The sequence below is a fragment of the Aptenodytes forsteri genome, unplaced genomic scaffold (assembly GCF_000699145.1).
Source record: "Aptenodytes forsteri isolate BGI_AS27 unplaced genomic scaffold, ASM69914v1 Scaffold145, whole genome shotgun sequence".
Lineage (NCBI taxonomy): Eukaryota > Metazoa > Chordata > Aves > Sphenisciformes > Spheniscidae > Aptenodytes > Aptenodytes forsteri.
Genome location: NW_008795122.1, coordinates 3,757,554 through 3,785,361, shown reverse-complemented (window position 1 = coordinate 3,785,361; position 27,808 = coordinate 3,757,554). Strand labels below are relative to the sequence as shown.

The 27,808-nt window shown below is 36.8% G+C and overlaps 1 long non-coding RNA gene across 4 annotated transcripts; it reads left to right on the top strand.

Annotated features, from left to right (window-relative positions):
• LOC103897166 lies at nucleotides 1-23,409 on the top strand. Of its 4 annotated transcripts, none has more exons than XR_657471.2 (5): nucleotides 1-134; nucleotides 6,074-6,138; nucleotides 7,906-8,132; nucleotides 8,247-8,328; nucleotides 22,878-23,409. It is a non-coding gene; the product is annotated as an uncharacterized LOC103897166 (long non-coding RNA). The 4 variants fall into 4 exon arrangements; XR_657472.2 differs by lacking the exon at nucleotides 22,878-23,409 and adding an exon at nucleotides 11,557-12,206; XR_002086158.1 differs by lacking the exon at nucleotides 22,878-23,409 and having other exon boundaries at nucleotides 8,247-8,790.
• Nucleotides 23,410-27,808: the final 4,399 nt, after the last annotated feature.

Genomic DNA, 27,808 nt, shown 5'->3' with positions numbered 1-27,808 from the left:
AGCAACTGACACAGTTGAAAACAGCGAGCTTTTGGGCTCAAAAAGCTTAGACCATCATGGCTACGAAAACTACTGCTACTCAGAAAATATGTAATTCTGGAGCTCCTTAGTGAAAAAGTAGTGCAAGGCAACATGTAAGTAATCACATAGCTAATATTATGCATTTATGTTACTATATTTTCCTCGGTTTTGAAGTTTGGTATTGCTAAAGAAACTGATTCCTAATTTTTTAAACCAAGTTCTCAGTGAAAATTAGCCAGATGAAAAAACTTAAGTTCATAAAACCTTTCTGTTAAAAAGGAGGAAATATAAATGATTTGCAGTGTATTTACATTTTTTTCTCTTATTTTATTAAAATTACTGTGAGCGAAATTTTCAAAAAGTGTGCCTTTCAACTGAAAAGAATGATAGTAAATGTCTTCTAATTTTTTTTTTCTGAGGGCTATGTGCCTGTGAAAAGAGGACTTTGCAGTAGAAATAGCAATGAAAACAGTAAAGAAAAATATAAAATTATGATGTTGCTGATACCACTTCTCTGTACTTAGACTATGTATAGTTTTGCCCTAAAATAATTCTAGTTATTATTTTTCACCCATTTTTCCAACCATAATATAAGAATAAGATATAGAAGATAGTATGTCATTCTGTTTGACAGGACATGGTATTCTCTTACATGAATCACACTATTGTCCCTTCAGATGTCATTCCTAAGGTTTCATTAAGATTTTTAATGAAAGTGAAATTTTTACATCCCCTAATATCTAATACTTGCTCTCAGATTCCATACTTAATGCACATAGGCCCTGATCCTGTACAGACTGAAATGTGTATTATTATGTGTAAGCACACTGAGTAGTTCTCTTCATTATTATGTTCTTGTATTTTGGACTTAAGAAGCTAATAGTGATATTACACAACCATTATTCTCAGTATTACTTAGGACTGCACAAAACATAAACCTAATGTAATAGTCTTGATTTACATCTTCAATCCATATCTCTTAAGTTAAATAATGCACAATTATAATAATTTAAGGATCAGAATGGGTAAATATTTAACTGAGTATCAGAACAAGTGAGAAAGGCAATTGCTATAGTCTGAAAATCCATGTAATACGAGGTGGGTATTGCATTCTCTGGCTGTAGCATCTGGGAGAGGATCATCAGTTTGTTTCCTCAGTGACTAGTGAAGCCAAAAAGTCACAGCAGGAACACAGCTGAGGACAGAAGGGAGAGAAAGGGATTTTGAGCCTCACCAAAAGTGATGTCAATTCTTTAGATCAAATTTCCGTTCCAAACAACTTGGGCTCATCAGAATGGTGGAAGTCTTATCTGCTGTGGTAGCAAATATGAGGTTAAGCTGCAGTTTTTATAATGGACTCCTTTCCTCATACAGCTCTCATTACAGCACTACATGAACACCTTCTAGTAGTGCCTGTCCTCTGTTACAGATTCTTCTCCTCAGAGTGTCATTATATTGTCAGAGAATCTCCTCATACTGTAATAAGTGACGTGACCAGCATTTGTCATATTATCTGTTCTCTTGTTGCCAGGGGAAGGAGCGTGTGCAGTTGAATGTTTTCCGTTTATTTTATCTGTCTCTTCTTCCATATACGTGTTATGTATTTATGTTAGTGAGGCAAGGTCAAAGTAATGCGCTTTGTTCTTCAAGCAAAATGCAGTTAGGTTTCTGATGGCCCTTGGCTCCTAGGCACATTCATTCCATAGACTTGCACCAGCCCCGAGAAAGTTCTGTCTCGAGAAATGACAGCTTTTTCCCCCTTGTTGCACAAGTTCTCTTATGTCAGGAGAGGGAAACTGTTGGCAACTGTATCCAGTCTAGAGACCTAGTAGGCATTTCTTTAGGAATCCTGGATTTAGGCCCTGGAAGATCTTGAGACCCTGAATTTGTAGTTTAAAATTCTAGAGAAAATCAGTATAGAGTGGAAGAGAGGGACTTATAATAACCCACATTGCTGAGATGACATCCCCCCAGCTTCCTGTACTTGGAGTTTCCTATATGCAGCAGACTTCGTGCTTGGATATACTGAATTGTCTAGATCCAGTTGAGAGGTGGCAAAACCAAAGCAAGGTACTTATCTGCCAAAATGGCACAGAAACTCATAGCTAGTCAGGGATGATTAGAAAGCTGGAGGCTGTCTTCTGACTCAGGCACACATTACTTTACAAATTACCTTGCTATGTGTTTCTGCGATTTATTTTACAACTATGAGGATTAGAGGAATTTGTTGTAATGAAAACTGGCATTGTGTCATTACTGTGTAACTTTTTAGTTAGATTCTTTGGCTTGCCTGGGTACTTGCATGTTATTCCATTACCTTCATCTGGTCCAGTTCCTAGGTAGGTTAGACCAGTTGGAGGGCACCAAGATACACCCACATGTAGTAATTATAATAATCTTTTCAATAATTGCACATCTACATATTATTTTGGTATTCTGTGTTTGTAAGACATATGGACATACACCAGTGGGAATTCCAGAACTTTTTCTGTTCATTTTTCTAATTTGAGCCCTGCCTTGCCCCTGATGCTTGTCCAGCCTTCTAGATCCCTGTTACAGATTCATCTAAGCCTCCCTTCAGACCTCTTCTGTAAATTTGATATCAGTTGATGTTTGAAGTTTCAGTTTAATAACCTGGTAACTGTAGTTGAACAGTTCTTTCATATATGAGTTTTCTACTTCCTTCTGTAGCCATTCAGTCTCTGATTTACCCTGACAAATACAGGATTTGGAATTCTTTACTTTTGCATTTTCAGTCTGCTAGCAATGATAGAGGTTGTAATCTAGAAAGGACTGAAGTGGACAGCATTTACTATTGTACAGTGAAAACAGAGTTCTCATTTTGCCAGTATAGAGCGGATCTAGGGATGCTTCTGTAGGCAGTAAGGACTGCAAGAAGTATGTGCTGGCTTAGGACTTGCATCTACTTTATTAGATTTCCTATAAACTTCCAGATGAAAAAAAAAAATAGCTTTTTTTTTTTTTTTACTGTAGACTACCTCCTGATTTTTCAATAGCCAAGTTTCAATTTAATTTTTTTTTCAGCCTCTAGAATGCTTAACGTAGCATAAAGACTACTGGTGTAGTCAAAAGGTTGGATTTACTATATTTCATTCAGATCTTATAATATTGATTCTAACATAGCTATAGGCCTGACTCATAATAATGAACATATCCCTGAGGATTTAAGAAAGATTTGTTATTAAACTTAGGTTCCGTGGTAAAGTTTTGCTAAAATGGCCTAACTGTAACTTCTAAATGTTTTAATATTTTTGTGGATTTAATGGTTGTGAGAAGTGCTGGCTTGGTATCTGTGAAAACTGCAGCCCATTCTTTATTCATGGATTAATTAGAGCAGAGCAGTTGCCAAGTGATCTTCTCCACAGCACCCATGAACTTCAGCCTTGAACTGAAGAACACTCATCAAATGGTGAGAAAATAGTGTGGTTGTCGTGACTATTAAGTTATTGAGGGGATGCTCTATTACTTTTTTCTTCCTAGCATTGATTCTGTTATTTAACAGGTATTGAAGTTAGATTTTTGTAGGGTAATTGCTGGGACCATAACCTAATTTCTCCCCCTCCCCCAGTATTTCAGCTGTTAATTTCTCAAGCTTTGCTATCTTCTTAGCTGTCCTTGACTTTTCGAAAATAATTGTTAGTGATACACTGAATTCACTAGCTAATTTCTTTATTACTTGCTTTAGCCTTAGTCCTGTGCATGTGCTTAACGCTGTTCACATGAGTAGTTTCATCAGTAGCACTGCTTAGAGGAGTGAAGTTCAGATATGTGGAATTGTTTGAAAGATCGAAGCTTCAACTTTGCAGATATGTATGTCTGCATTTAAATGAAATGCTACTGAAATGAATACAGGAGAGGGGGACCTGGAAATGCTTTAGCTAGTGCTGATTTGTTTGCTTTTATGCTGTTCAATTTATTTCTTTTAAGACAGCTTGATATAAGTTGTTCATTTGCTTCTTTAGTTTCCCAATTTCTGGGAAATTTTGAAATCTGAGATTCAAAACATTTATAAAATTTTAGTAATGCTCATAATTCTCCTGAGAATAACAAAAACATTATTTTATTTAACCATTTCATGAAAAGGCGGCTGAATCTACAGAGGAACTAATTCTATGTTTAACTCACTGCCTTATCAGGTCTTTAATCTTACTCTAGCGCCCTACCTTCATTAAGTAATGATTCTTATATGTGTGGATTTATTAAGCATACATCTTAAAAACAGGGAGTTTCCTTTTTTGCAGCTATAGATAAAGGATGGAATCCCCCCTAGCAGGGGGTTGTGTGTGTAAGAATATAGTTGAGTGTTGAGACTGGCTTCCTGGTCATTTAGATAGGTGACAGCTTAAAATAACGGTGCACAGAATGATCCGTAGTTCAGGAGACATGTCACAATGATCAGAAGTTCACAGGATGCTGAGAGATGCCCCAGACCTTTTTTGGTATCTCAAAAAGTGGCTCAATCTCTGTTTTGCTTTAGTAACTGTATTGTAGAGTAAGGAGTAAAAGGGACAGAACCTTACTAGTGGCTTATGATTTCCACATTTTCTCCTATCTCTACGGTTGTTACCATAGAGATTGGAATATGGCATATTAACCCTCTCCCAGCTATTTACCAAATTGGGTTTGGAAGTGCAAGTGTGTTTAAATAGGCAGGAGCGTTGATGAACCCTTTATACCAATAACTGAACTACACCCTGTGTTAAGAATTACTTTAGTACTGTTATCAACCACTGAACTAATTTAACCTTTGCCAGGGTTATTTACCATTTCGTGTATTAAAAATAAGATGTAATACTTAAGCCAGGAAGAAGCAGTAGTTTTCAGGCAGAGTGCATTGAGATATAACCCAGAGGTCATTTATTTTCAATACAGATTGAACAATCTGTTTCTTTTTCTTTCTCAGCCACTTTTTCTTTAGTTTTCTTTTTGAGACCTGATTCCTGAATTAACTTTAAGCACTTAATTATTTACATTCTGCGTCATCAAACAATTAATCTTGTACTTAAGTCACAATACTTGCATGAGTATGGCTTTTGAGAGAAGAGTTTGAATCCACGTTAGTCCCTTGTGTCTTGTACTTGACTTTGCCTATCTGATAACCAATAGGCTGGATCCAGACTAGCGCTAAAGTGTGAGTCTGCATGTTAGCAGGGTAAGGAGTTGGGGCTCAGATTTGAATGCATGCTCAATACTACAGACATAGTGAATGATTACAAGATGATTTAAATTTATTTTCGAATTTAAGTACTTCTTTAGTTGTTTAGCTGAGCAGAGTTTAGATACTCCATATGCTTAAAGTTAAATGGTTCAAGTTAAGTGGCTTACAGGTTTTCCTAAAGCATTTTTGGAATTGATGTAATGCTTTTACTTCAGTAGAAGAAGAGATAGGCCAATGTCAAACAGTTTTGAAAAGCCCATTCGCATTGCTCTGCTAAGAAGATAATTTTGTTTCTTTTATTCCATCCCCTTTTTCATTAAATCACTTTCACTTCCCTGACTCTTCTTATACCCATTGTTTCCTGCTAACCTTTCCTCTAATGTCCCGTTTTCTATTAACTTTTCCACACTGACTACTCTTTGTCTCTCTTCTTTTTACTGGAGTTTTGGAGAGGTCATTATACTTTCTCAGTTTCTTTCCATCTTTCATCAGTTCCTGGAATCCAACAACAAATAAAACCCGCTGATTTCAACTATGCCTTTTTGGTGAGAAACACACAAGTCAAAATTTAGTCCCAGATCAGTAGAAAGGGTAAGCAGAGCACTGTGGATGCCATTTATAAAAAAGAGAACTGGAACTTGCATATTTTAAAAAATTATTCCCTAAATTTGGATATCAGGATCTGGATCTAGACAGTAGGATCAGGATTTTAAGGCGACTCTTTAAAAATCACTATGCTTATTCTAAAAAAAACCGCCACCCAACCAAAAACCCCACAAAAGTAAAGTCCAGGTATACTGAATAGATTCATTAGACTTAATGTCACTGTTCTTTTATTGAGCTATGTATCACTGAACTTCTCTTAAGCCTTAGGAGAGACAGCATGGAATTGGAAGAGAAGCAGGGATCTCCATGAAGGGCAGTCTACTACAGTCTTGGTAAGTTCAAAAAATATATATAAAATTTTATTTCTGTTAAATTTTCACCTTTATGAAGCAACATATATTTAGGGCCTTGTTCACAGTGGCAAAACAAAGCCAGTTTTATTGAAACAGTCTCTACATTCTCTGGATTCATTTATGCTATCACCACATAAAAATCTGTGTTCTGTTATAGCTGAGTTCGTGGTGTAACTCCTGAATGAAAACAATAAGTGACATAAAACTCATTAGTTATTTTCACAGTGATTATGCTACAGTGTTTTCATGCCCAGTTTCTGAACAAAACAAGATATATAGGATTGTGTTGTCTCCTAATAACTTTTGAATCCACTGCTTAATTTCAGCTGCATTTGATATAGAGATAGAGGTCACAAAGTCAAGTTTCTACAATTTGAGTGAAACTTAGCAGCTGGGAGTAGAGAAAGGACTTAAATTAGTGCCCCCGGGGTAGAAAAAGCTGCAGCATGGACTCAAAAATTTTCTGCTCTGTTCAACCTGTTGACTTGTTGATCAGCATGCTTGGTTGGTCTGCCAGTCAACGCATGTGTAGCTCAGACCTAGCCACAATGTGAGCTGCCTCTTGTTCTCCTAGAAGTCAGAAGCTGGTGTTTTCTGCAGGAATTTAGGGAAATCTGTTTAGAAGGGAACGGGAAACCAGCCAGGGTAATGTCAACCTGGGATTACTGCACAAGTGTGTTGATGGCACGTACAAGCATGCTGATAGGTAACTAGACTTCATTACTTCCGCTAGTCATGAAAAAAACCTTGTTTTTGCCAGGGCCTTTCTAGTCTCCCAAACCACTTGTGAATCATTCCATTTTATGGTAGTTTCTATACCTGGATTAGATGTGTGTTTCTCCTGTCCACGTCAGAGAAGGGAACTGTTGAGACAGCTTCAGTATTTCATTTATTTGACTGTTTGGATGTCAGCTCTGAGCTATTCCTTAGGCTGTCAAAATTGTAAAACTGTATTTTCAGCTCTCCCCAGAAACTGACTGTAATTTAGACTGCAGCTATGTGTCCCTGACCCATCCTACAACCTACACTCTTGGAGCAGTGCAGGAAACATGCGTTGTATTCCAATTAACTTCCTTTGTGAAGAAAGATGTGGAGCTAGGCACAGGGACAGAAAACAATATTAGGGTCTGGCTGCATCAAGTTACCACATTGCATTGCAACTTGGGAAATGCTAAATCTGTAGCTGCATGATTAGGGGCACCACGATTGTCCTGAAAGGTATGGTCTGTCCATTCTTCTCAGTCAGTGAGAAATGGGCAGATTGCACTTGACAGAGGTACTGGTTCACTCACTTCGCAGGCTCCGGTAGGCAGCACTAACTTGGCAGATGTCTGACATTTTTAAATTTTCTGTGTAATGTTAGGCAGGGGATACTTTCACGATCATGAAGACCTCAATAAATTCACAGGCCTATGCTGTGTCCCCAAAATGGGTGTTGTGGGACTTGCATCATAGACCAAAGAAATGAGAATAATTAATTTTTAGAAAATAATAATTAAAAATTTATATTTCAAATACATATCAGTAAAAGCTCCCATAATGTGCTGTCACTACATGTAAAATCCATAAGCAATTTTAAGCCAACATTCTTTAAAGAAGGAGCTAAAAATTCCTATAAATAATATGCAACTTAAAGATGTATGGAACTCCTTTATTATGTGCTAAATGCTGTAATAAAACAGGCTATCAGTAGGTTTTTGTGCATGTTACTAATTTTATTTTTTTTTTATCCTGATATTTTTGCAGGTGTGTGGAGGAACAGGTTCCATTCTCGCTGTTGTTACTCCCACATAGGCGGACTCTGTAATTGATTGTGTGTGGGTAGGGCCCTATTGAAATTAAGGAGATTCTGCAATAGTGCAGGGTTCTTTTTGTGAAAGTTCAGTTGCAAGATCAGGACTCTACTGTGACTCCTTACTGTGAATTCTGTCAGTATATCATTGATTGTGCTGGAACCTGCCTTTTGGGATAATGTAAGTCCTGCTTTCCCCCCAAATGTACTTTAGACATGAAATAATCATAAAACATTTCTAATTAGAAAATTAATATAATTTACATGCATTCTTTTAATTATGTTTTTTTGGCAGTACCAAATAATATATTCCTCAAAACTTCTTAATGGCACTGAGGCTTTGTGGATAGTTGGTCACATGATGAGAAAATTCAGCTGTAAGTACATTGAAATGATTGAATTTTTCCATAGTTAGTCTTTAATGATGTTGACAAACTAATAATGATAAAAAGGTGAATCAAGAGGTTTGACTTATGTGAATTGATTTCAGTTCTTTTTAGAAAATATATATAATATATCCATTAAACATTTCATTATTCTTGGGTAATTCACCATGTGAACCTGGAGTCCTTCCGTACTGCTGTTAGGTAGGGAGTTTTAATTTGTCTGTTTTCTTTATTTTCAGAATAGTGTGTCTCTGACTTGCTCTGTATTTTCACCCATAAACTTTCTGAAATTTATAGATCTACAAAAACTGTTTATACCACCAATACTTGTGTAGATATTGCAAACCGATTTACTAACATAATTGTCTTGCTGAGTTGAACATTGAAATGTTAATAAATATACACTTATACTTGTGTCAATGTAACTTGGTTAAATTAAACTAAACTGAGCTGGCATTATGAGTGAATTTGATCATGCATGCTGATTAGCTATAGTCTTAGGCAGGAACTACATACTTTATTGTACCTAAGTACTTTGTGCTTAATCAATAATAATTACCCATATCATATGTCAGTGGATTCACCCAAAATAACTATAAATAACTATACTTGGATTAAGGAGGAAGTTCTTTTCCTGTAGCTATGGGTACAGTCATTGCTATGGCTCCTATTTTTATATACAAATGAGGAAAAACTACATGTAGGTGTTTTCCCTGTATAACAAAAGGGGTATTATAAACTCCATGCCCTTTTTTATGATGCCGTATTTCCTTTCTGGTATTCAAATACAAGAATGTTTTCAATGGGGTCTTAGTATCTGAAAAATGGAAAAACTGGAAATGTTACTGAATTTGTGAATAATTATTAAGGGGCTGTAAAGGTCTAGAGGAGTTGTATGTAAGGACAATTAGAGATTCTTTCCCATGGAGCAAGGACACAGATAATAATTGGTGAGTAAAGATTGAGGAGGACAGAATTTTTTTTTTTTGCTTGGCACAAGAGCAGCATGAAATGAAAGTAATTTGAAGAAAGAGCAAGACCAAAGAAGAAATCATAAACTCAGATCAAAAGCAGACTAGAGAGTCCAATTAAAAACAAAACAAAACAAACAAAACCAAAAACCAGAAAACGGATGTCAAAAATATACCTGAAAGGAGAACTAAACGCATAGCTACTGGTATTTCTCATTGCACCAAATATATGATAGATTTAAGTTTAAAACTTCCAGTAAGTGTTTTTCTCTAATTTTTTTTTTCTGTTGAAGGGGAGTATATGGGCTTTGAAGAAGACTCAGTGACTAGTTGTGAATTACCTGTATAAATTGGGGATTCAAGATGACAGTTACAACTAAGAACAGAGGACAATGGGTTATGTATGCTAAACTACAATTAGTGCTAAGCAGAAGCCATAATTTCTTGTTCAAACACAGAACTTAATGATTTTGATATGTATCATCTTCAACAGAGCTCAAAACACAATTTCATTATGTTCGTTACAGGATGGGAATTTTCAAAGTTCTTGTTAAAAAACAGTGATTCTTTAGAGATTTTGCAATATAAAATGAAATCGAGATTTTTCAATATGAAATGAAACCAAGATTTGAGAACACTGGATGTTTCATTTTGCATAAAAAATCTTGATCAGCATATTTTGTTCTTAAAATGTTTAGACCTAATGGTTTACTGTTTTCACTTTTTAATCCTATTGGCCATATTTATTCTTACTTGCACTAAGTTGGGTAAAAGAAAGAAAAGGAGAGGGAGATCAGGTGATTGCAAAAAAACCCCAAACACGGCCTTCTAGCCGTGCCCGCCCCACCCCCAAGCAGATCAAAAGAAGTGCCTCAGAATAGATCTAGTTTCAGAGGAGAAAAGGGAGGAAAGTGACATGCTAGTGAGTGGGGTATAAGGAATCCCCTGGATGTTTCACATGTATCCAATTTTTTCACTCATCACCACTGAGAGGCAGATCACCTAGGTGTGACCGCTTCTCCTTCCTGTGATGGCAACTTCCCAGTACTTTGAGGGAGATAATGTCAGGGCACAGCTCAGTTCTGCCTGCAGTAGTGCTGTTACAAATACTCTTTGGAAGAAAAGGAACTCTGAATTGTCTCCTGCTCTAGCCAGCTCTCCACTACTCACTGCTGCTAACCCCCATTGTCGAGCACCCGATCTGATTGTTTCTTTGGTTTAACCCATGCCGTGATGCCGTAAATGACTGAAACTAGGAGAACAGCAAGAAAGCAGATACCAAGAGAAGGAGTTGATGTTGTGGAATGTAGGGAGTGGGCATTTGCTACACAGCTACACATTGTGTGGGCTTGGGAATACTTCAAGAGCTGGAATGCCAAACTACAGCAACAGAGAGTAAGTTTCCTTTAGTGGCAAACCGAGGTGATAGCCCTGGTTCTGTGCACTAAGAAGGAAGAGCAAAGGAATGTGCCTGAACATTCAGCATGTTAGTTGTTGTAAGTTTAAGTTGTGAGACCTTTTTCTCCGCTGCTGTTTGCGCTTGGCTTGTATCGTGACTGTCCTGTCTTCAAGCTGGATGTAGCATGTTTTTGTTTATGTCGAATGAGGCACCCATCATATTATAACATCACGAACATTGTTTTTCTTCAACACTTGAAAGTCAAAATGTGGTAGCATAGATAGCTGTAATAAGTTAGTAATAAATGTGACATGAAAGAATTTTCTCATTTCACAGTATTTATAGGAAAAACAATGTTTTATGTGTTTCATACACCTCCCATGTTCTTTTCCACTCCTAAGCAGATCTAATGCATGAGTATTTTCTTCAGTAGCGTCTCCAGTTCTTCAGTTACAACTATTGGTCTTTTGTTAGTAGTTGTTTTTCATATTTAGGTTGAGGCCCTCACAAAACCGCCCTGCATCCTGTATGAATGACACCATCATGCTGTCATTTGTTTTAAGTCATGAGATCTAGGCTAAATCTGAGGTTTGGGAATCTTTTTCCAACCCGTTAAGGACGGTCTTCTCCGTCAGACGATTATTTTTTTCATCCAGGTTTTCCATGGATCGTCTCTTTATTAGCAAATCTTTTCTTTTGCCTTGACAAATGCAGTCTTGCAATGCTCGTTATCTAGTCAAAATGCTACTCTACTATAAATACCAGTTTCCAAACTTACTCCTTTGGTATTTTCAATTTCCTCCTTCAGTTTAAAGCAATAAAGATAAGCTATCTGTCTTTATTTTCAAGGCCCATCAAGACTACTTCTACCTGATACCTCTCCTTCAGTATCAAGAGGTTGACTCTGGTTTTGATCAACATATGATGCCAGCTTCCATCATTCGGTCATTAAATTTTCAGACCACACTGGATATTTTCTCCTCAGCTGCCTCTCATGTATTGGTTGACTTCTTCATAAACAGAACTGTTCGCTATCTTCCTTTAAATATCTTTTTAAAAGTTTTATGTATTGTAAAGCTTAAAACAATCAAACTAGACAACAGTTACATTGCAGGTGTATTAATGCCAACACTTACCACAGTAGTACTGTGTCATTGCATTTGTACTCTGCCATAATTTCTCTGTTGTCTCTTTATGTAGAATTCAAGTACATCTACTTTTTGTTGTGTGTTTATTCATGGCCCAGCATAATGAGAAGTGGTCCAGAGTGAGGGCTCCCAGGATTTATGGTAATACAAATAAATAATAATAAATACCCACTGGATACTGCAGTGTAGCTGTTGGATTCTGCTGTGCCTAATGTCACATCATATTTAATGCAGAAAGAAGGTGCTCCAACTAGAGGCCTCACAAAAGGGAAAGAAGTGAGTTGCAGCCAACAGATAAAATGCTAGCCCCGGAGGCCTTCTCAACGGTCAAACCCAAGTCAATAGTTACTGGCATTGTGCCCTGAAAGCATCCCTCTCTTCTCTTCTCCACAGCAGTAAGAACAGACTCTCCCTTCTCATAGAAGGAAGTAAATGCAAATGTTATGAAATTTTGCAGTGTGTACAAAAGGTTAAAGGACTTTTTATACTTTCATAGTGTCCTTCTGCTCCTTAGTGCATTCCCTTCCTGACACAGCATCTCTTGGTACAGACATCTTGAATAACCACAAGTAGTTGTTCCAGCCATACTGTTGGTCAGTGCTTTTTCAAATGCCATCTGATCTCTATTGAGAAGGAACCTACACTAGTTTTGATTTGGTACCTTGGTACCTTGCTATCTCGTAGTGCTCCATTTCCATTGTGCCTTGAAGGTAATGATTCTTCAGAAGAGTGGTAAGCATGAATTCCATCAGGAATTCCCCAGGTATGTCACCCTCTTTCTGGAAGCGGGTCTGCATGTATCCCTTTTCTTTCTTTCAAAGGGACACTGAAATGTCAGTGTATAGATGAGACAGGGATGATAGAATGTTTAGTGCCTAGCTGATACAGAGATGGTAGATTGGACTATGCAGACAAATGGCACTGTATATACCAAAGAAAATATAGTCAAATAAGTTAATTTTATTAGAATAATCCACAAAACAATTACAAGTGGTTCTGTATCTGAATAGGAGAAGTCTAGTAAGAGCTCTGGACTAGTTGATGGGATGGAGACAGTGAGTGTGAAATAGTGTGGGAGATTGGAGAGGCTATACAACCCGAAAGCTTGGTCATAGCCAGAGTTCTCGGTTATCTATATATAGATTGGATAAACTTAACATTAGGCCACATTCGGCCATCATGCACAGGCTGTATTTTTAGGTATCATCAAGAACTACTTTTTGAGCAAACCAGGTAGAGAATCCAGAAGAGGGGGGACAGCCCTTGATTTAGTCTAGATTAGCACACAAGAAGTGACTACGGAAGAGCCATTCAGTAGCGATATCTCATATCATACTCAAGTTTCTCATACTTGTAGGAGAGAAGAAGATTAAAATAAAAAAAAGTCCAGTATTGTTTAAAAAAGAATTGCATACAAATGAAGATACAGTTTAAATAAATATTAAAAGAGACATGGGGACTTTGCTTTCTGATTCTAACCCAATCGAATAAAAATTGTCCAACAAAACTGAACAGTAAAGGAAGTTACTAGAAATAAATAGAGGTTTTTCAAAAAGTGAAATCCAAGCAAGCAGAGCAGAAAAGAGCACAATTCTGGCAAGTTAAATGTGTACCTATTATAAGGCAGAACAAAAAGATTTTGAAATGCAACAGGCTAAAATCCTAAAAGCCAAAAAACTTTTAAGTGTAAATTTTGCTAGTAGGGAGGTGAGTTCAATAGATAACTGCGGATAAAGAGAATATTTAAAGACAGCCATCACAGAAACAAGTGAACTCTTTGCATTGGCAAGGTTTATTACAGGGACATTAGGGACATCCCCACATAAAAGTTGTTCTTTATAGGGAATATTTCAGATTTGAAATATCAATAAAACATTTTTTAACAATTTGATTGAATAAACGTTAACAGATTGCCAGATAGCATGTTGTTCATTCAGTAGTCCTAGAGAAATTCAGAAATGAAACTGGTGAGCCATGAACTGTGTTGTATAATCTATCACTTAAATTAGCCTTGATAACAGAGGAATGGAAAGTAATAAATGTGACACTAGTTTTAAAAAGGACTCTAGGGATGATCGTGGACTAATGGACTAATAAGTCTGACTACCATGACAGACAAAATGCCAGTGAATGTGATAAAGAATATAATTAATAGGAACATGGATAGGTGTAACAGGCAACCATCATCTTGGCTTTCGTACAAGATAGTTTTGTCTTGGAGCTTTGCTAGTTATTTGAAGAAGTCAACAGATACACAGGAAAAGGTGACCCAAAAGTTTTAAAAAAGCTCCATAACCAAAGACTGTTAAGAAAATGAAGTGTTGAGTTACTTAAAATTCTTCGTAGATTAGTAAAGGGTTACAAGATAAGGAACAGTATAGCAACTAATGGACAGTTTTAACAATGCCACCTCACAAAGATTTGTACTGGCGCCTTTGCTGGTCCACCTGTTCCTAAATGGTCTGAAAAAGTGCAGTGATAAAGATTGCAGATGATAAAAGGAAAATACTCAGTTGGAGTCAGACCTAATGTTGACCCTGAAGAGTTGCAGAAGGATCTCGCAGCAGGACCTGTGGTGATCCAGGAGCCATGGCTGTCACAGAGGCCAGATATCATTGACCCCGCTGTTCAGCCATATCTATCAGCAGAGAGAGGCAGTGGCTGTTGGATTACAGCAGCCATCAGCCCGTAAGCTGTGAGCTCAGCAGGCTGTGACCAGTCCTGCCGCTCAGGAAGGCAGGGACTTGTAGCTGTTCTTTCGAACCACAGCAGGGGCTGCAAGTTGAAGAGAAGATTCTTCCTGCCTATTTCTCAGGATTTCACAGCCTTGACGAGCTTGAAGTACAGGTTTTGATCCTGGAGTTCCTGCCTGTCACAGGGGTGAAATATCACCGTTAAACTGATAGGTAGTATCTTGCTGCTGTGAGAAGCCAGGGCTCTCAAGCCATCTTATTGGTGTTTGCACGGATTTTTAGCAGCTCCTGCTAATTTCCTAAAATCATTCTGGATGGAGCTGATGCTAGCAAAAAGTGGCAAAATGGTATTTGAAACAGAGAAATGGCACTGGCATGCTGGTCAATTTTGAGCATTGATGAGAACTGTATATGATATGGAAAAGGATGACTAAGAGGTATGGCATAGCTCTTCTGCAGGGACAGTAAATGCATCAGGATACCTCAGTTCGGAAGAATGTTGACTGAGGAGTGGTAATGTGGGAAAGGTCTCTAAAGCCGTGAATACATGGAAGTGTTTAATAGGGGGCTATAACTCCCTGTTTCTCATCATAGAAGAACAAGGGGCCTTTGGTCACTGTTTTGTTTAATTTGGGTGATCTTTAAGATGACAAAAGGCTGCTTAGCACCAGTTTTATCTGCCATAGTTTTGTGGATGCATCTTTTCAAGTGCACAAAACCCAACTGTTTACTGGTCTTGAAAAGTCCACTTGTCCTGAACCAGCTGTGGCCAAAATCCAACCTGTGCACAATTATAGCTTTTCTGTAACTAAAAGTTTGTAGTCCTCATTGATTGCTGATAAATTTTCAAACATGAATCAAATGTAAACTGGTCCCATTTTCCTAAATCTGCAGATATTTTTTTATCCTCTGCTTCTGTTTGTTCCTTTATCTGGCAGTAGCAATATTATGGATGGGCAGATCAGTTTTACTTCTCTTGTTTACAAACCTGTGGGCAATGGAGAATGCCAGTTTGCTGCTACTTCAGAAAGCGAAAAGCAGTAGCAGGCCCTAAAATTAATCCCAGGGGAAATCAGATAAAGAAGCAGAAATGTTTCACACAGCAACCAGAAGGTCTGGAGGGAGGGATGGAGTAGAAGACATCATTGTACCTTTGAAACAGCTGGAATGGTTTCCAAGCTGTGGTCCACAAACCCCTGGTGGACTACAAGGCTATGGTAAGTTGAACAGCTGTTTGGCTAAAAACATAGTTAACAGTGTTTTAAATAGTGTTTCCAATTAGAAGTTTGATCAGATGGGTGTATGGTGGTTTTTGAAAAATGTTAAGGGCTGATAACGATCTGTTGTTCCAAAAATATGGGAACCGCTGTTCTGGAGTGTATGAAAAGGTAGAAAGCACTCCCCACTTTCTCAGCGTTAGATGGGTTGCATGCTTCTCCACTAGAAGCAACAGTGAGAGGTTCCCAGAAAGGAGCCAGGAAGAGCTGTCTGGTAGCATTAACCCTTCTGTCCCCACCACGCCCTCCCCAGTAACAGAATTGTGGGGTTCTTAGCCATTGTGTTGTCCTTGAGCATCACTAAAAGTCTTCGCTACCCCTACTTTTCATATATACTCATGACTAGTAGATTTAGTTTTCTGAGAAGCGAGTATAATTTTTCAAGTCTTGGGTGCTCATCAGACAAACATTAAACTTGTCAACTCCACTAGATTAAAATACTTATCCATCTTTGAATTAATACCTGGTTTCTCATTGCCAGAAAAACAGATTTTAAACTTTTCTATTCTGTCATTATTAACAGATGTAAACTTTCCTCACAAGTATTAGCATGTCTTATTACAATATCTGTTTATTAATTTAAAAAAACCACCAATTCTATTTGACCAACTTCTTTTAATTTATGTCAGCTCCCTGACATAATCATAGTTTTACATTGTAAAAATCTTCTTTGTCCTCATATCAGGTCTCTTATTACTTTTTTTTTTTCCTACTGAAAATTCTCCAGAATCATAAAGTATTTGTATTATCAGTGCTTTTAGTTTCCCTTGACATAGGTTACTTCCCATTGTCCTGAGTACCGTACAAGCACATCCGTAAGTAATTTGTAGAGATGTTGTCTTTTCCAACATACTGCGCATCTTTATGTTAGGAATTATGGTGGTGTCGAATTTGAGAAATGCCAAATTATAAGCCTTATTGAAATGGTATAAATACGTTTATCCTGAAGAAATCAGTTGTCTAATCTAAAATTACTGTAGTGTATTTTATGAAATTTAAACAAAATACTGGAAACAAATGTTATTGACAATAGTTTTAAAAAGAACTGAGGAAAGTTGGCAGGTGAGCATGCTTTGTATAATCTTTTTTTGTTCCATATTTCTTACTCGTGTGTTTTGATACATATATGGAAAATGAGGGGGTTTGTGCATGTTCTTATATTGTCTTGCTGAATACCTGTTACTAACTTACATGATTCTGAACTTGTCTTTGCTCAGGCTTAAGCTACTAGCTGAATATGAGATCGAGGGGAATCTGCCTTGTATCAGAAAGGAACATGTGAGGGAGGAGAGAGCGACTTCTGCTGTAGTGTGGAAAAAGGTTATTTCCTGGTGTCATCTGTGAGTGACAGGAGAGAGGGATTCATGAGTCTAGGCAAGGCATATGGGTACAGAAGCAGTAATGGGGTGTATGGGTAGGACTGGGGATGAGCGTATGTGAATGAAGAATTTGGAATAGGGATCAGAACACAGTTTCTGTAAGAGTTGGAGAGATCACAGTTGGATAGATATATTGGGGTCAGTTGGAAGTCACTTTACCACAGAACATGGCTACAGCTCTCTTATCTGAATCTAGCTCACTCCACACTTGCCCTAGCTACGCCCTTCCGTGTGTCTTCTGGAAGCCCAGCTTCTTCTCTGTTTCCTGTACATGACCCTTTTAAGTGGAAAACCTACTTTCCTGCTTACTCCAGGAACAGTTACACGCAAAGGTACAAATGGTCCCACAAATACCTCCCATCTAAAGCTTCTCTTCTGTCCCACTATACTTTCTTCTGCCTCCTGTGTATGGGGTTCTGCACTGCAGGTGCAGACAGACAAATGAAACATAGAATAGAATCATAGAATCATTTAGGTTGGAAAATACTCTTAAGATCATAGAGTCCAACCGTAAACCTAAGACTACCAAGTCCACCACTAAACTATGTCCCTAAGTGCCATGTCTAAACGTCTTTTAAACACCCTGGGCAGCCTGCTCCAGTGCCTGACAACCCTCTCAGTGAAGAAATTTTTCCTCATATCCAATCTAAACCTCCCCCGGTGCAACTTGAGGCCATTTCCTCTCGTCCTATCGCTTGTTACTTGGGAGAAGAGACCGACCCCCACCTCGCTACAACCTCCTTTCAGGGAGTTGTAGAGAGCAATGAGGTCTCCCCTCAGCCTCCTTTTCTCCAGGCTAAACAACCCCAGTTCCCTCAGCCGCTCCTCATAAGACTTGTGCTCTAGACCCTTCACCAGCTTCGTTGCCCTTCTCTGGACACGCTCCAGCACCTCAATGTCTTTCTTGTAGTGAGGGGCCCAAAACTGAACACAGTATTTGAGGTGCGGCCTCACCAGTGCCGAGTAAAAAGGGACTCAAATGAGATGCTGTGGAAGTGCTGGGTGCAAAATAATAATGCCTCTCCTTCCCAACATACAGTTTGCATCTTCTCCAAGTGGGACATGTCCCATCATTTGAAATCTGCTGATCATAGATGAATTCTTTTGTTCTTTTTCTCCTCTTCATGTAGTACTCATTAGAAAGTGATTATTTTTTTCCACATGATGAATTACTATCTTTTAGATAATGTCTGTCTTACTAAAGAGCAGAAAAAATCTCGGATTTCTAAAGCCTGGTCCCTTTGATTTGCATTTTTCTGTGATCTATGACCTTCCTAAAAATAAATAAATTAATTAATCCAGTGGATGATTGCACCTACTGGCGATAAGTTGAAGCTTACTGACAGGATGGTTGCTTTTCTTAATTATTATTTTGCAGATCCCTTAAAAGTTGTTCACAAAGACTAAAGAGTCTGCAGAAAGATTGAAAGCCGATGTCTTAGGGCATCCCCCTAAATGCAAGGGGTTTTTTGAATGCGGGGGGGGTGTGGGGTGTTGGCACAGATCTTTTCATAAGTCTTAAGCTTTTATTTAACAGTTTTCCTTCTTAATGTATGATTGCATACTTATGTCTATGACTAAACTTAGCTACCCAGAAGCATGATTTCTGTAAAAGTTTCAAATTCAGTAATCAATTAGTAAGCCTTTCAGCACCTGACAATACAAATAGATTAGGTAGCAAGATCACCATAACATTAATAAAATAAAACATACTTTTTTGTTGTTGTTGTTAGAGGGTACATTTTCTTGGAAAACTATTTTGGTGTTTCTTTCTTGGGCAGATTTTTATAGTGGATATAGAGATCACTCTTTTAGTTGGTCAATGTTGGTCCCTAAAAATTGGCTCTACTCTTGTTGCTCGTCATATGTAATTTTATCTTTAAAGACTGCAGGAGTTCATGCTTACTGAGAGGTAACACCTTGAAGTTTTGGCACTATTCTCTACAAAGTAACTTATACTGAGCTGACTTTCTGTTATCATGTCAGTGAAACATCAAATGTTGATACTATGTGTGAAACAACATTTGATATAATGGCTATTAAGTTACTTGAAAAAAATCTTGTAAGGATGGATTTTGTGTTTAGAAGACCTGGCATCTAAAAATGTATGTAATGGATACAGGTAACAAATGTTTATGAATTGCTACAGGAGAAAAAACGTTTACATTTGTGTACAATATGCTAGTCTTAACTAGCTATTTTTATCTCCTTCTAAATATCTTATCATAAACTGGTTATAAAGTATTTAAAGACATGAATCATTTCATTTGTTGAAGCCTTCAGTGCATCATTTAAAATGGCTACTAAAGGAGAGAAGCGGACGTCCGCTTCTCATAACGGCAGAGCATAAAAATAAGGTATCAGAGATAATAATATAGTTCCAAATCAGTAAAAATCGTTGTTATGTTTTGCTGTATGAGCAGAGCTCTTCACAGAATGCTGATCTCATTCTAAGATTACAGTTATCTAAATAGATTTTCATTGCTAAACTTTATTCTGGTGATTTTATATCTTTGCTGGAAATGAGAGAACACAAACACTTAAAATTTAAGTCATTGATCTTCAGCCATGCTAAAAGCTTTCAGGACTTGGTATTTCAGCCCCAGGATTGGATCCATAGCCCTTTTAAATTTTGGAATTTCAGAAATTGTGCAGGTGAGTAGGAAAAAGCAAATGTGAAAGGAAGAAACTGAAATGGAGAGGAGGAAATTATTTTCCTTTAACAGAAGGAAGGGAAAGATGAAAAACAATGTAATGAGCACAGGAGAAATAATAGGGTGAAAAGGGAGGAGCCAGGTAAGTATTTACACTAATATTTTGTATTTAGTGCTCAGACATGTTATGCTTTATGCTTGCATGGAAAACAGATTGAGACTTCAGCTTTCTGACTAACTGCTGTGCTGAGCTGTACTTTACTCTCTGTGCATTTTTGCTTTAGCACGGTTGCTTCTAAGGAAGGCTTTAAATTGACTTTCAGAGCCAACCTGAATCACAAAATGCATTATCCTACTAGAGAATGATGACTGCCCCAATGTTCTGTCTTCCTAAGTCAGGTCTTAAAGAAAAAACACTATTAGATATCAAAAAATCAAAGCCAGTTTTTTTATATATAATTCTGTTGTTAATTCTAGCAGTTGGGGCAGGGCACAGGCACATGGGCAGGCAATAGCACTTAAAAGTGACAAAATTTGTGTGCAAAACCTAATTGTAATAATGCTGAAATTGAAAATCAAAACTGCTAATTAATCATTATTCAACAGGACTAGGCAAACTCAATTAATTCATAACCAAATGTAGCTGTAGAACAATGGATTACTTACATTGGCTTTCATTACAGGTCAGACTGCAGTGTGTGGATTTCATCCATAAGCTGTAATATAAGTGTGTGGATTTCACCCATAAGCTGTAATAAAATAAATAAATTAGGAAATTGGCAAAAAAAGTTTAATTCAGTAATTTGTTCATTTATGTGCTTAGTTACTGCATAATTCCCATGAGTATATATGGTATTATAGCGGAGTAAATGTTTAGGGAAATGATGTACTTTTTAAACTGAGCAATTAACTAATATTTATATAGTGACTATAACTAGTCTTCATGAATTACTATGCTAAAAATTTGTTTATTTTTAAATACAGAGATAGGGACCTCCCGTTTTCTTATATTCACTTGGTGGTATGCATAAAACGCCTTAACTGTCCACCTGAGCAACACTCAGTGTAACTGAGCCCTGAGCTGATGTACAGCAGAGCAGCATCCCCTCTGAAACTGCCCCATTGCTGACTGGGGACAGAAAGAGTGAAAATGGGTGGAGCAGGGAGAGGCCTTATGGTGCCAATTCACAAATAATTTTGGAGTGGTAACATCTACTTTTTGCAAGGTAGTGTATTAATTTCTGCTAATGGAGAGAGAGAGGTCTGCATAAGAATTACACTATAAATTGCTGTGTGATAGGGTTCCCTTTCCTGTGCAGTGTCTGCATCACTGGGCAGCAGTTTTTAAGGGCATCCAGTGAAGATACGAATACTGAAAAACTGACATAGCTGTACTCTTTATGTTCATTCCAAAAAGAAGATGAAATTAAATGTAGATACAACTTTTAGAAGTTCTAAATAAGAGACTTCATGCTGTATTTTATAATTAGCCCTTACTGTTCTGTTGTTTTGCATTAGTGTTACACTATTTTGTTACATGACTCTAGAATTGTTTAGATCATATAAATTCTTCAGTGCAAAATCACATTTCAAGTGGACCAATATTTAGATTTTAAAGATGTCTTTTTAATTGCATTGTAACTGACAGCTCTGTGTTGTCCTCATGTAATAGGCAGTATCAGGATGACTGTATTCTGAAATAGTCATTAAAGGAAGACCATTGTATGCATAGGTCTCCAATGAGGTATGAATTGCACAGTCCCAGGATTATGTCTCTCAGACTTTCCGTACTAACAAGAAAGTGCAGAATGTGAACAGTCCCTTTGGTGTATATTCCAGCCCCCAGATCAGTGCCCAGGAGGAAAGCCCCCTTCCCCATCCTCTTCTCTGGTTATTTATGCTTTGGTACTGCAGTTCTGTAAGAGCAGAGTCTTGTTTTTGCATCTGGGCTGGCAAGCTGGTGAAGGTGGTATGAAGAGGTTGTCCCCACAGACCTGCTCCATACTGAAGCTTCCTGCACAGAGACTGAGCTATATAGCAACTCTAAAACCAGCCCTTCACCCATGAATCTTGTATTTAATTATAGTTCATTTAAAATAACCATTATAATGTAAATATCCATGACCATGACATAGGATTTCAGCATTTTTTCACAACAGTATTTACTGTATTCAGTAACAAATTACTGAAATATCAGCAGTGCCATTTTAAGTATCAGTTAAATGTGATACTTCCTGAATCAGGTCTCAATGTTGGGAATATAGAATCCCAGTGATGTCAAGCTTTGGTTTTTACTTAGAGCAGATAAACTTAAAGCCCCAGTAGTCCATAATTAGTCCTAATAGAAAAGCAAACTTTCTTTTATTTGGTCAGACTTCATTTTGTGCTCAGTATAGTGAACACAAGTAATGTGCAGTAATAAAAAAATATCATGCAGCACAAACCTGTTACATATTCTGTGTAGATGAAAGTCATTAGTAAACTCTCTTTGTTCAGAGTAAATGAAGTTGAAAATATGTTGTTTCTCATATTATTTTAATCCAAATGTTGTTATCCATAAGTATTCAGCTTAAAGATATGCTGCTAGGTTCACAAATACCTAGCGAACTTCACAAAATTAATTACATTTCAAATATGTGATTCAGAGTCTAAAATTCAGACCTTAGGATGGGATGAATCGCCCTCTGGAGGTGCCCGTTTCAGTCTACTGACTTCACAGGAATCCTGCTTTGAACTGACTAGCTCAAACTAAAAGTTGAGTGGCCTGTCACCTTAAGAGAGGAATAACTGAGCATTTCATACCATACTAGGTCTTTTCTGTAGACGTCTTTCTTTTTAAGAACGGCTGCCTTATTCCTCACCTTTTCTGTCAGTGTTCTTTTTGTACTGTTTCTAAAATGAATATGCACAATTGTTACTGTTGCTATTTCCTGTGTATTTTGTTTTTTCCTGTCCTTTTCGATCTTGTTATCTTATCTTTGCCTGTTGTTTTTTTTTTCTTTTTCCTGACTCTTTTTAGCTACCATCTCTTCTGAAGCTTTTCACTTGCTACCTCTCTGACCATCCTACCTTCCATGTTGAGAGTATTGTCCTAACTTCTGATGTGGAAGATTGCTGACCTTTTCCTTTGATGCTGATACCAGTATTTTCTGTGAGAGGTAGTACTGTAGTGAAGACATAGAAAAAGAAGAATATGGCACTTGTGAATTTTTTATGAATAGTTTTGAATAGTCAAGAAGTATTGTTCTTCTGCCTTAATATAAAATGTTCTGGTTTCCTAATGTACTTGTAATTTAAAGATGTTTGTAGAAATGTAAAATCAAATGTGAAGAATATAAAATCCATATTAAAGACATTTAAATTTAACAAAATATAGCATTAGTCTTTATTTTAAAAATTGAGTCCTACATGGCTCACTTGCAAAAAATGGGATAGATTTGAAAAGTTGTGTACTGGTAAAATCTGACTTATTAAAAGGTGAAATTATTTTCTTCCTCCCTATGGTAATATTTTCTTGATTTATACCTATTAAAGATCTCTCCTTCTCTTGAGTTCTCCATCTTCTCCCTTTTTTTGTTCCTTTTGTTAACCTAAGTTTCCGGTTCCTTTCTGCACTGGACTCTCCTAACTCTTTTGGTTCAATACCAATCCATTTTTCTCTCATGTATGCATCCATTTGCCTAAAATATTGCCTTAAGCATGATCGTTTATATTCAAGAATATATTTACTTCTAAACACTGGGTGGGTCTGCTATTTTAGGACTTCCAGTAAATCAGCTAAGAAACTTAATTCAGTGACAGCATTTTAAGTTTTTTATGACACATGTGCCTTCATAGGATCAAAGTACCTTGCCTCCTACATCAATGGAATAATAATTATGGACAGAGATAAACATTCCTGTAAAAATATAGACTTATGGTACTTGTTCAATATAGGAATGCCAACTTAAAAAGAGCATCTAAATGAAAGCAAACGTGCTGCATTCATAAATGGTATGGCAGAAGTTTTCAGATTTTATTTGCAGATAAAGAGAAATGCGAATGGAAAGGGTGCTTTGTATTGATAGTAATATAAGCAGTTAAAGTTTAAAAAAAAAAAAGACTAAAAGATGTACATTCATAAAATCAGGAGAATTTTTGCAAATCATGCTTTGTTATAGCAGAAATACTAAATAAAAGTTAATGTTTTCTGAGGGGTAGAGACCTACATATTTTATCATCTATACTAAATGTTCTTTAGATACCTGAATTCTTTGGATTGCAATAAAAGGAATGCCAAGTACATGATAAAACATAAATAGTGACGTTCAGAACTTTTTGGTTTAGATGTGTAAAATATGATTCTGAAGCCACTTCTGATACTTACAGTAATTTGCAATAACAGTAATAATAGCAAGTTACCAGAAAATGATTGGAGGTGCGGCTGAGAATGACATTTATGGTGCCTAAAAGTTTTTAACTAGTGTAGTTATAAGCAGGACTTTGCATAATTTTGAACCCATTAAAAAAGCACCTTATTTGCCAGATTCATTTACTGAGCATGAGAATGACATTACAGGCGAGGATTAGAAAGCAGAGGAAACTTGGAATCTCTAAAACAGTTACACTGATGATGAGTTTTTGTGTTGTACAGTAGTAGCAGTAAGTTTTTTGTCAGAATGAATCAACTGCAACTAATTTTGTAAAAATGAACCATATGAAAATTATCCATAGAAAAAGAAAGAAAGAATATTAAAAACTATGTAAAACCTGTTAGGATTTTCTGGGGTATATTCTCAAATGGTATAAATTGGCATGCATAAAGTTAAGTCACCACTGCTTACTGAAGATTTGTCCTTTCTATTAACTATATAATACAATACATATGCTGAAATAGTCCCTTACTTAATACTTGTATTCATTTTACAGTAGAGTAGTTATGGAATAAGGTCTCACTCATCATGAGAAAGAATACAATTCTAACAATCACATATTATTGTTAGAAGGAAGTACATCAAACTGACTTGAATTAGCATAGTTTTAGAAGATTACTTTGGTTTTGAGAGTACTGTATTAATATCACTTGTTAATTTACAAAACTATTGCTTGTTTAATAGTACTACTAATCTAAAATTTAGAGTTGCAGTTTGAAGATAAAATTATTTTTACACTCAAGTTTATGTATTTTTGATTTGCAATTTTTGGGTGATAATGTCGCAGTTAAAGCAACCAGGTAAAATATATCTCTTTCTAATATATGAAGAACAGTGAGGAAAGCATAGCTGGAAATACTAACAAAACAGGAAAGATTTTTCAGCAAATGAGTAAGTGTAACCCTAGGGAAACACTTGCAAGAGGAGAATAAAGTTGAGTGAATATTGCTACACTGAGATGGGAAAACATACTTCATCTATGAAGTCCTGCGCGAAATAATCATGAAAAATTACGTCTTTCTGTTCATAAACACAGCTTAGGTACATGTGGTCTTGAGAGGTGCAGCACCACTACAAATTCCATGAAATGTTCTTTGATTGCATTACAAACAAGTCCTGGCTAAGACATAAATAGAATATAACTATCTGTTGCTATATAAGGAAGATAAGGTGAGGGAAGCATAATTTATAAAACAACTACCCTGCTTGCAGATCCTGCAATTCACATGGCTCGCAGATGCAGAAATAATTTCACAAATGAAAATGGAAGATGCAAAATCCATGAAGATTGTGTTGAAGGTTTGTTTCATTTGACTTTCTCTAGGATTAGGAGGATCTCTATGATTATGATATATATACACACATAATATATGTATATTATACATACATATATTGCTATGTATATGAAAAGAAATGTGTGAAAAGCTGTAAAAGAGGAATTTGAGTTACATGCAAGAAATGTTTCAAAATAGGCTACAGGAGGATATTTTTGTATAGTACTTAAAACAACTGGAAGAAGTAATGAGAATTAATTCAGTCCTGGATCTGATAGTGATTGGGGGGAAAAAAAAAGATACTAGATCTAAAATGAAGACCTTATGAATGTACAATACTTCTGGTTTAATAAAGAGACCAGAAAAAGGGTAAACATATTGTGAAAATCACTGACAGAAATGTAAAGAGTTTGAAGAGTAATAGCAGAAAGCTGGTTCAGCAATAACATTGCAATAGAATAAGAGCAAGATTCCGCTGCAAATAAATGTTTAGTGAAGTATACTAGATCTAAAATGAAGACCTTATGAATGTACAATACTTCTGGTTTAATAAAGAGACCAGAAAAAGGGTAAACATATTGTGAAAATCACTGACAGAAATGTAAAGAGTTTGAAGAGTAATAGCAGAAAGCTGGTTCAGCAATAACATTGCAATAGAATAAGAGCAAGATTCCGCTGCAAATAAATGTTTAGTGAAGTATAAAGTAGGAAAAGAAAAGATAGTTGAAGAAACAAAAAAATGGTATGCAATAGAATAAGAGCAAGATTCCGCTGCAAATAAATGTTTAGTGAAGTATAAAGTAGGAGAAAAGAAAACGGAACTGGAATTGGGAACTTTAAGCTTGCCATCATGCAAAGATAAAATGGAAAGAAAGCTCAGACCATGTGATACTATCTGAGAAAGCCTAATTAGCCACTTGGTATAGTTTTGCTACTATAATCTGAAAATATATGAAACTTTTAAAGAAACACTAGAAAGCAGATTTTTTTCAAATTTCTTCAACTTTTAATTTTTCTCTTTGTTTCCAATAGAATAATACTGAATAAAAGGAAATCCAAGACCACTGTCTACAAATCAGATCATTTATTTGAAAAGATAGTTGAAGAAACAACAAACAAAAATGGTAATTGAAAATACAGAAAAGTATCTGAAAATACGAAGGGGTCCAGATTCTGTACCCCTGTTCTGCCCACTGGAGGTAGCACAAGGTAGCCAAGATCCGTTCCTACTTGCAGGCTGAAAATTCTCCTGCCGTGAGGAAGTCACAGTCAGCCTAACGCTGGTCTGTCCCTCTCCCATGCCAACAGCTGTCATCCTTCGCACAGGTTTGGTAATGGGAGCATGAGAAGATACACCTACTCTACCAATTTTCAGCTGCATTTAAGTTCTTGGATGACATCTGTACTAGAAAACAAAATGGGCCACAGCCCAGTCAAAGAGTTGGTACCACATTACAGTGCACATTCACATGGCTAACCCATCTGCTCTCCTGAAGCAGGGTGGCCTTGTTCATACTGCCTGCTGGGAACAGTCCCTAACCCATGCTATTCCCCAAATCTTGCTGTGTCTTACCCGAGTGCTCGCTGGCCTGACCCAAAAGCATACCGAGGAGCATGCTAACAGTTAAATGGCATGGACTATCACATGGTAGAGCTCAAGCATGTGCCTGGGCCCTGTTTAGCTCAGTAAAACAGATACAACCTTATGAACTACATCCAGTTGGCAATAATTACAACTGTACTAGCCTGCTCTAAATTAAAATCGCAATGGCATGAAAACCAATAATCTATAGGTATCTTTCAGACTACTGTTTCTTGAACAGAAATGTCAATGAATGTATAAATTTGGATGTAATGTCTGACTCAATAAAAAGGAAAGCAAGCATAGAAAAATCTGAAAAATCAGTAAATTAAGAAAGTCAGAGGAGGACAATAAAAGGCAAAACAGTACTTATCTGATGTGGAAGTATCTTTAAATGGAAACTGGAAAGCCAGTTAGATGAGTGAATATTCTTTTCAAAATAAGCATGGTTACAATAGAAAAGTATATGACCATTTGGGTAAATAGATCTAGTTCATTATTAAAATGCAGTTTGGGTCCCACCTATGTGGACCTCCTTGTAGGATGAAAGCCTGAAATATAATGCATTTGCTTACAGTGTTTTATTCTGAGACTTTTGAGAATGACCTGATGCTGAAGTGGGCACACTTCAGTATGAAATAGTGACCTCATCATGCACATAATGGGATAAGTGCTTTACTGA